The sequence below is a fragment of the Triticum aestivum genome, chromosome 1B (genome assembly GCF_018294505.1).
Source record: "Triticum aestivum cultivar Chinese Spring chromosome 1B, IWGSC CS RefSeq v2.1, whole genome shotgun sequence".
Classification (NCBI taxonomy): domain Eukaryota; kingdom Viridiplantae; phylum Streptophyta; class Magnoliopsida; order Poales; family Poaceae; genus Triticum; species Triticum aestivum.
In genome coordinates, this window is record NC_057795.1 from 3710029 (window position 1) to 3720372 (window position 10344).

The following is a 10344-nucleotide window of genomic DNA, read 5'->3' on the forward strand; positions in this document are numbered from 1 at the left end:
GCATTGGCATGCTGTTGAGCGAGTGGTGCGTTACTTGCAAGGAACTACGGACTATGGAATTCACTATTCTGGGTACCCGGCGGTACTTGAGGGGTATAGTGATCCGAATTGGATATCTGATGCTGATAAGATGAAAGCCACAAGTGGATATGTCTTCACACTTGGTGGTGGCGTTGTTTCCTCGAAGTCTTGCAAGCAGACGATCTTAACCAGATCGACTATGGAAGCAAAACTCACATCATTAGACACATCATGCGTTGAAGCAGAATGGCTTCAAGAGCTTTTGATGGATTTGCCGGTGGTTGATAAATCAGTGACGGCTGTCCTTACAAACTGTGACAATCAAACAGTGATTGCCAAGGCTAAGAGTTCAAAGGACAAAATGAATTCCACAAAGCACATAAGAAGATGATTGAAATCTGTCAGAAAATCAAGAAACTCCGGAGTAATAGCGTTGGATTATATCTAGACGGCTAAGAATCGGGCAGACCCTTTTATGAAAGGGCTTTCACGGATTGTGATAGAAAATGCATCGAGGGAGATGAGTATGAGACCCACGTAAGTTGCCATGGGGGTAACCCAACCTATGTGATCGGAGATCCCGTGAATTAGGACCTGGGAAAACAATCCAACGGTCAACTGAGGAGAGTATCCTTAATGAACCCACTCTGCTGGAGATGCGGTAATACTCTCAATTCTGTAAGGCATGCCTATTTGTGTCATAATGTGTTCCAAAGCTTGTGTAAGCAAGATGCTAACCTATAGAGCATTCTTTGGAGGAACACACCTATGTGAGGCCGACTGCTGGTCACAGTCTATGAGATTGGGTAATCTCTAGGAAGCTCATGAGAAGGGACCGAGTATGAATAATAAGCTCCACCTGTGGGGTTTAGCCTTCGGCAGCCACATATCAGCTGACAATAGGCGAAACTTCTGCACGCCAAACTGGCAATTCAAGGCATAGTCCATTTTTTCAGTTGTGAAGAAGTCTCATCCTCTTGCCTAGGTGGAAGTTCAACTTAACAGTCTCCACTGAAATTTCTGATATATCAAACATTGTTTCAAATAGTTGACAAACGTATGTGCCTCGAGATCTGGTGGGGATTGTTGAATCATAGATGGGCTTTAGGCCCGTATGAACAATAATTCCTGGTTAATCTTGAGGCCCATGTGTGAGATGGTAGGTGGTGGGAAGCTTAGTCCCACCTTGCTCATTGAGGAGAGTTGAGACCCCTTTATAAGGGTTGCTCTACCACTTGCCAGTGTGAGCTTGGGAAGAGGAGTGGTACACGCGCGCTCGTCCTCCTCCGCCGCCCGCCTCGCCATGACGCATGCGCGTCGCGGGTTGCGGGAATGAGATGAGCCGAAGGTTATTTTTGCCACTCAGGAATGAATTAATTAACCAAGGATTAATTAACGAGTCGCTAACAGGTGGACAACTACCCGAGATGTTGGACTGTGGGTCACTTGCGTTCCCGGGACTCGTCGACTCCGTTCGCGTGTGTGCGACCCTTCTCCGGGAATAACGATCCCTTCCCGGGAGTGCTTCGACTCGGTTGTAGGCCTCCGCCCAGGCCCATGACTTTCTACCCGATGGACTATATAAGAAGACTTTGGCCAGTGGAGTGGCATAGTTTGGTTCACTCACTCCCTCTCGTGTAACCTAGCCGTCATCTACTGTTTCTCACTCTGTGCTTCACGGTTGGTAGGAAGAGCAGGTGCCTTTGGAACCTTGTTGTTCGAGATCCTGCCCGGGAAATCGGCAATAAGGTTTTTGAGGAGCGTCTCAATGCGACTGCTCCCGATCCATCCCCAGTTCCGTCCACCTTTGCTTCCATACCTAGAATATCATCGAATAGGTCTATGGGTAGTAACATACCTCTGCTTCTACAAGAGTATAAACTATCATAGAAGTGGTATACTAGAAGTTTGCACTGGTAGACTAGCCACAATGGGTAGTAACATATACTAGTAACATGCATTTATTAGGCTATGGACTCATCTTGCCTTGATATGTGTGATGTTCCTCATAGTACTAGTAACTAGCTATGTTATCACTTTCTCTTTTTTTTCATGTATTGCTTGTCACATCATTTATTTTATCTAGATATGTGTGATGTTACTACCTCTGTTACTCCCACCGTGGATAGTTTTAGACTAGTCACAATGGAGAGTAACATAGACTAGTAACATACCCATATCACTAGACTATGTTACTACTCTATCCATCCGGATTTATTAGGCCCGTGAGCTACCAAAATTTGTCCGCATTTGTTAGCCCCGCTGCACTAATTGCGCGTCTTTTATCTGCTTGATTCCTTTCTTCCCGCATCGATAGATGGATGCCAGCGCGAATGCTTCGCTGATTGGGTGTACATGCACCCTGCATGCACGAGCTAGCCAATGCATGCGTGCGGTTAGTTAGTAAGATTAACTAATAGGAGCAATAAGCAGTAAATATATGAGATTTATTTCCTCGATTCTCTACTAGCGTGCTTCTTCTTGGTCCTTGTGATGTGGCTCTTGGGCCGAATAAACCCAGACGGAGGGAGTACCTTCATAGTGGGTAGTAACATAAGTGTGGTGTCATGCAAAGCTTCATTTATTAGGCTATAGACTCATCTTGCCTTGATATGTGTGATGTTACTCATGTTACTAATAACTAGCTATGTTATAACTTTTCTCTCTTTTTTCATTTATTGCTTGTCACATCATTTATTTTATCTAGATATGCATGATGTTACTACCTATGTTACTCCCACCATGGGTAGTCTTAGTCTAGTCACAATGGAGAGTAACATACACTTGTAACATACCCATATCACTAGACTATGTTACTACCTTCATAGTGGGTAGTAACATAAGGGTGGTGTCATGCAAAGATTCATTTATTAGGTTATAGACTCATATTGCATTAGGGCATGTGATGTTACAGTAACTAGCTAAGTTACTCAAACTAACTCTCTTCTCATTAACTCATTGCCACATAAGCAAATTTGCTCAGTTGGACTCCACGTTACTGCTGAAGTTACTCCCACTGTGGCTAGTCTTAGAACATCTACCACGGGATTTGGAAAATCCGATCCCTCAAACGCCGGCAAACATGACCGGGTGCGTTCATGGACATTAACCGGTCACGCCTCAGATTTGCTTCTCGACATCTGAGTCTCTCGTGTTTCATCCCCTATATCGATACAAACCGTGTAAAATAGCTCTACGTGCACTACGACAGAGTTAACTTCAGAAAACTATCACATTTACATCTAGGTTTGCGGAAACCACCAAATCGGTAATCAGCTCCAAAGAAAAACACGTTGTTTTCACTAAACTCTTTGCAGAAAGCACTAGTGAGATGATTTGGCCCATTTGATCACGTTCTAACAAAGTGGGACCAGATTGTAAGGATGTAACAAAAATATTATAGACACACCCCTCTATCTAAAAGTAACAAGAAATCACCCCCCCCCCCGTTCCCGATCCGGTCTGGAGGAGGCAACTGCCGCATGCCCTCACAGCTGACCTCGCCGCCACCGCCGGTTCCCGTCGTAGCCATCGGAAGCCAACCTGCTGCCATCAATCCATGGCGCTGACGAGCCATCGTGCCCTGCTCCTAACCGGCGCATCACCGTCGACATCCTGAACTGTCATGGCCAGATCAGATGATTGCCTCGTCCACCCAATCGGCTCCTTGGTCGTTGAGCTCGGTTGTGACCGGACGCACCAATATGAGGTGATGTAGCCACGGTCGCATCTGCCCTTGTGTCGGCACCCTTATTGTGGAAGAAGTTGAGGTAGGGTACGAGCGCTTCTAACATGGATGCGCTCCGCTCGGGCCTATGGTTCGAGCTCGTCCTCGTTCGTGGAGGAGGGCGACGGTAACAACTTGTCCAGCAGGTTAACTGAACTCGTCGCCTCCACCCCCTCCAACCCTGCCCTTGACCACATCGGAGGAGGAGGCTGCTGCCCTCCGCTTCGGCTCCTTCTGCGTCCTCCATGTCGTTGACTCAGCCGTCACCATTGCTGCAGCACCTGCAGGCCAATGCATCGGAAATGTGCGCACCCCAGCCGTCTCCTCATCGTCTGCCACGACCGTAACCGTCTCCAGCGATGATGATGGCCTCAACGTGCAAACCAGACGGCAAGGCCAATGCGCCGTGGTTGTCCGCATGGAGGGTTTTATTGCGTTCTTTGTAAATTTCTAGGGATGTGTATGCTGAGTTTTTGCCACTTAAGGTCGTAATAATTCGGACCCCTTGACAGAAAGTGATCAAACGGGCTAAATCACCCGATCAGTGCTTTCCGCAAAGAGTTTAATGAAAACACGGTGTTTTTACTCTACAAGTCACTCATGTTTCATCCCTGATGTCGATACAAACCGTGCAAAAAAAATCTACGTGTACTACGAAATAGTTAACTGTAGAAAACTACCACATTTATGGCTAGGTTTACAGAAAACCACCAAATCCGTAATCCATTCTGAAAATATACTACCAACACTAATATATAGGGTAGGTCTATTCTAATAACATCCTTAAGACCCTTATTTTACCAACACTAATTCTTATTCTGCTAACACCCCGCCCCACGTCCTGCGAGCAACCCCCGCACCCCCTGTGCACACGACAAACCCCCGCTCCACCCACCTTCTTCCTCGCCACCCCCACTCTCCCACCGCACCTCACCGCCGGCGACCAGGGCCTCCACCATCGCCTCCACATCTACTGTCAACCGCCCCTGCCTACCCCAACGCGTGCCCGCCCCCTGCCATCCCCGCTCCCACCCGCCTCACCCCCACCACACCACTTCTCCACCATCGCCCCGCCACCTCCCTATGAAGGGTGACATCCCAGCAACCACCAGATCGGGCGGGATCCTCCTACACCTCCCTCCTCCCCCGTTTGCTCTGGCCTTCCCGCTATATGCACCACCTGCTCTTCCTCTCCGGCGCAATCCCCGCGGCACTCCCGATGACTGGTCGTGCCTCCGTGGGTCTAGCGCCTCCCCGAGCCAGATCCTCCCAATCCCGTGCCTCCCCCGAGCCAAGTACGGCGAGATCCGTTCCTCAACAGCCGCCCAAGCACCACTTCTTGCCGCTGCGCCGCATGTCCTGCTGCTGCAATTCTTCACACACATCCACGCCCTGCCGCTGGTGCCCGAGCTCCAAATCAGGGGGCAGGGTCCAACCTCACACCCCGACGGCCTCCTACAAACATGGCTGCGTCGACCATAATGCCTGTTCGCCACCTCCTTCTCCCCGGTCGCCCCGCGTGACAGCGGAGTCAAAACTTTGGGTGCCTGTGCGTAGTTCTGATAAGCTCTTTTTCCTCTCCTTTTTTGAAGATTTTGGATTATGCACTTTGCATCATGCGGATTCAGTGTTGTAGTTCGGTGGCACACGACTTGCGGATCCTCTTTTTTCCGCACCTAGAGCTCGCATTTTGGGTGAAAAACTTGATGAAAAAGAGGTTCAGTTCATGTGTACATTGCAAAAAATAATTGTAGTGCAGTGTTTTGCTCATGTGGCTCACTGTTTTGTGTTTTTGCAGCTCACTATTTCATTCTTGTGCGATTTTGCATTTCTTTAGGGATCCGAGAAGTTGAGAGAAGTGGAATTGCAGTCCAGCGGGCTGTGACATGCAGTCCTTCATGGGTGTCAGTGTGGTTTATTTTTTGTACAAGTATTTGCGATATGATCTAGTGCAGCTCGGTTTTCCTCAAATGCAGTTTGGCTGGCTACGAGTGTTTTTTTATCTGGCTACTGCTGATCTTTTTTTGCCGTCATCGACTCAAGACGGTGCGTGCAGTTCGGCTGGTGCAGTCATGAGGTTCAGCCACCTCCAAAAAGGTTGGGTGTGTTTTTGGTGTAGTACAGTGCATGGGAGTAAAAACTCGGGTCTGTTCTGGTGCAGTTCGCTAGTCTCCTATCTGAAGTGTTGATATCTGGAATAAAATTGTTTGAAGAAGACAAAAAAATTAATTTGCTCCAATTTGTGTAGCAGCTCATTACCCCTATGTATGACGTGCAATTTGTTTCGCCTGTTTCAAAATTTAGTCTACTACATCAATATCTGCAGTGGGTTTAGTCCACGGATGTGGTTCATTTTTGAGAGTGATGTTGTTCATTTGCGCCCAACATGAAATTGCGAAAAATTTAGCGAAACAACAAAAAAGTAATGCCGTTCACTTCCATATATGTCATGGTTCACTTTCCCCCGTCTCCGCGGTCCACTCTCGTTCATAAAAAAAGATGGAAAAAAGACAACGTAAAGTCGTCTTGAAAATTTATGTCCAACAAAAAAACCCATGAAGTTCACTTAAACTTTTGATGCAGTGCGGGTTTCAGTCTGAAGCAGTGCACTTTGTTGTCTGATGCAGCTCCCTCGTCAATTTTTGGCGTGGCAAAAAACAGAGTGTCCATGATTTAGTAAAATTGAAACTGCTCTTAATCCGCCAAGAATCAGAGAAACTGTTCTACATGAAAAAGTTGCGCCTCGACGTTATCTTTCCAACGACGTATAACTTGAATCATTCTGACCACCGTTTTGTAAAAAATTCGCAAAAAAGCTGCTGCCTCTCATTGTCATCCGCACGATTTTCAAAATTAACTAGAAACCGTAAGCAATCTCAAAAAAAATTCAATATATGAAAGTTGCACCTCATCCGTAGTTTTCCAACAGCATATCACACGTCTCGTTTTGACAAACGGCTCAAACACTGAAGCAAAAACAATACAAAAATTGCAAAAAGTCGAAACAACAAAATTCCGCGATTTAGTACATTTCAAAGTGCTCTTAAACAGTAATAAATTAGAGAAAAAACTACATAATAAAAAGATGCACCTCGATGATATCTTTCCAATGGTGTATCATTTGCTTAATTCTGATGATTGTTTAGAAAGTAATATGAAAAAACGCTCGCTGCCACTCATCGTGGGTCACACGATTTCCAAAACTACTCTTAAACCGTGAAGAACCTGGAAACGTGTTCAACATGACAAAGTAGCGCCTAATCCATACCTTCTCAACGACACAACATAACTAGGAGATCATAAAGATGCTCTACAGGTAACTTCGAAGGTGTTTGTTGAGTTGGCATAGATCGAGATTAGAATTTATCACTCCGAGTATGGGAGAGGTATCTCTAGGCCCTCTCGATAATACACATCACAAGTAGCCTTGCAAGAAAAGTAACTAATGAGTTAGTCACATGATGATGTATTATGGAACAAGTAAAGAGACTTGCCAGTAACGAGATTGAACTAGGTATGAAGATACCAACGATCAAATCTCGGGCAAGTAACATACAGATGGACAAAGGGAATTATGTATGTTGTCATAACGGTTTGATCGATAAATATCTTCATAGAATATGTGAGAGCCAATATGAGCATCTCGGTTCCTTTATTGGTTATTGACCGGAGAAGTGTCTCGATCATGTCTACATAGTTTTCGAACGCGTAGGGTCCGCATGCTTAATGTTCGTTGACGATATAGTGTTATATGAGTTATATGATTTGGTGACCGAATGTTGTTCGTAGTCCCGAATGAGATCATGGACATGATGAGAAGTCTCGAAATGGTCAAGAGGTAAAGATTTATATATAGGACGATGATATTCGGACACCAGAAGTGTTTCGGGGAAAACCGGATAGTCGTCAGAGTACCGGAGGGGGTAGCAGGCACCCCCGGGAGGATAATAGGCCTATTGGGCCATAAGAGGGGAGCACACCAGCCCATAAGGCGCTGGCGCACCCCCAAGGCAGCCGGCCACGTGGAATGAAGGAAGGAGGGGGACTCGACCTCCCATTTCCCTCTCTTCCCCCCTTTCCTCTTTCTTCTCTAGCAATTATGGCAGGGAGAACCTTTGGGAGGACCCCAAGTAGGATTCGGCCTACTTGGGGCGCCCCCCTTGGCTGCTCCTCCCTCCCTCCACCTATATGTACATGAGGGAGGGGTCTCCACACATCAACGACATAAACTTAGGCGTGTGCAGCGCCCCCCTCCACCGTTTACACCCTCGGTCATATTTTCGTAGTGCTTAGGCGAAGCCCTGCGGAGATAGCTTCACCATCACCGTCACTACGCTGCCATGCTGCCGGAACACATCCATTACCTCGCCATATTACTAGATCAAGAAGGTGTGGATGTCATCGAGCTGAGCGTGTGCTGAACGCGGAGCTACTGTACGTTTGGTGCTCAATCGGTTGGATCGCGAAGAAAGTTCGAGTACATAAACCACGTTGTCAAATGCTTCCGCTTACGATCTATGACGGTACGTAGACACACTCTCCCTCTTGTTGCTATGCATCTCCATGGATTGATCATTGCATGTGCATAGATTTTTTTCCATGCAACATTCCGCATCAGTGGTATCAGAGCCAGGTCTATGCGTAGATGATATGCACGAGTAGAACACAAAGAGTTATGGGCGATGATCGTCATACTGCTTACCACCAATGTATTATTTTGATTCGGCAGTATTGTTGGATGAAGCTCCCCAGACTAACCTTACATGTCCACTTACATGAGACCGGTTCCACCGACAGACATGCAACTTGTTTTGCATAAAGGTGGCTGGCGGGTATCTATTGCTCCTACTTTAGTTTAATTGGATTTGACTGCGCCCGGTCCTTGACGAAGGTTAAAATAACAAACTTGATAAATGACCATTGTGGTTCTTACCATAGGTAAGAATGGTTCTTGCTAGAAGCCCGTAGCAGCCACGTAAGACTTGCAACAACAAAGTTGAGGACGTCTAACTTGTTTTTGCAAGGCATGTTGTGATGTGATATGGTCAAGAAGTGATGTGATATACGTTGATGTGATATGATCATGTTTTGTAATATCGACAACCGGCAGGAGCCTTAGGGTTGTCTGTTTACTGTAAACGACATGCAATTGCTTTACTTTATCGCTATGCGTTAGCAATATTTGTAGAGTCAATAGTTGGCGAGACGACCCCGAGGCAACAATGGAGATCAAGGTGTCGAGCCAGTGATGATGGAGATCATGACGATGATTTGGAGATGGAGATCAAAAGCACAAGATGATGATGGCCATGTCAGGTCACATATTTTGTTTGCATGTGATGTTTATGCTATATGCATCTTATTTTTATTAGCACGGAGGTAGCATTATAAGATGATCCATTCACTAAATTTTGAGATAAAAGTGTTCTCCCCGAGTATGCACCATTGCAAAAGTTCGTCGTTTCCAGATACCACGTGATGATCAGGTGTGATAGACTCTACGTTCACATACAACGGGTGTAAGCCATATTTAAACACACAGAATATTTGGGTTAAACTTGACGAGCCTAGCATATACAGACATGGCCTCGGAACACTGGAGACCGAAAGGTCGAACGTGAGTCATATAGTAGATACAATCAACATGTAGATGTTCACCATTGAATACTACTCCATCTCACGTGATGATTGGATATAGGTTAGTTCATTTGGATCATGTAATCACATAGTTAACTTGAGGGATGTTAATTTAAGTGGGAGTTCATTAGTAATATGAATAATTGATCATAATTTGTCATGAACTTAGTTTTATTAGTTGTTTGCATGTCTAGGTTGTAGATAAATGGCCCCTGCTCCTATTTCGTTGAATTTTAATGTGTTCCTAGAGAAAACTAAGTTGAAAGATAATGCCAGCGTCTACACAGATTGGATCCGTAACTTGAGGATTATATTCATTGCTGCACAGAAGAATTATGTCATTGATGCACCGTTAGGTGACAGGCCTGTTGCAGGAGCAACTTCAGATGTTATGAATGTCTGGCAAGTTGAATCAGATGGCTACTTAATAGTTCAGTGTGCCTTGCCTTACGGCTTAGAACCGGGACTTCAGAAGCATTTTCAATGTCACAGAGCATATGATATGTTCCAAGAGCTGAAGTTAATATTTCAAGCAAATGCCCAAGTTGGGAGATATGAAATCTCTAACAAGTTCTATAGCTGCAAGATGGAGGATAATACTTCTGTCAGTGAACACATACTCAAAATGTCTGGGTATCATAACCACCTGACTCAGCTAGGAATTGAACTTCCAGATGAGTGTTATTGACAGAGTTCTTCAATCTCTGTGACCAAGCTACCAAGGCTACGTGATGAACTATAATATGCAAGGGATGACAAAAATGATTACTGAGCTCTTCTCAATGCTAAAGGCCGTGGAGGTAGAAATCAAGAAGGAGCATCAAGTGTTGCTGGCTAACTGTGACACCCTGGTTTTTGCCCTTTTTCTTTTTCTCGACTTCATTGCCTTTTTTATTTGAATTTGAGTTTTGAATCAACTTAGACGGACTAAACCACTTGGGCATTTCCTCGATTTTTTC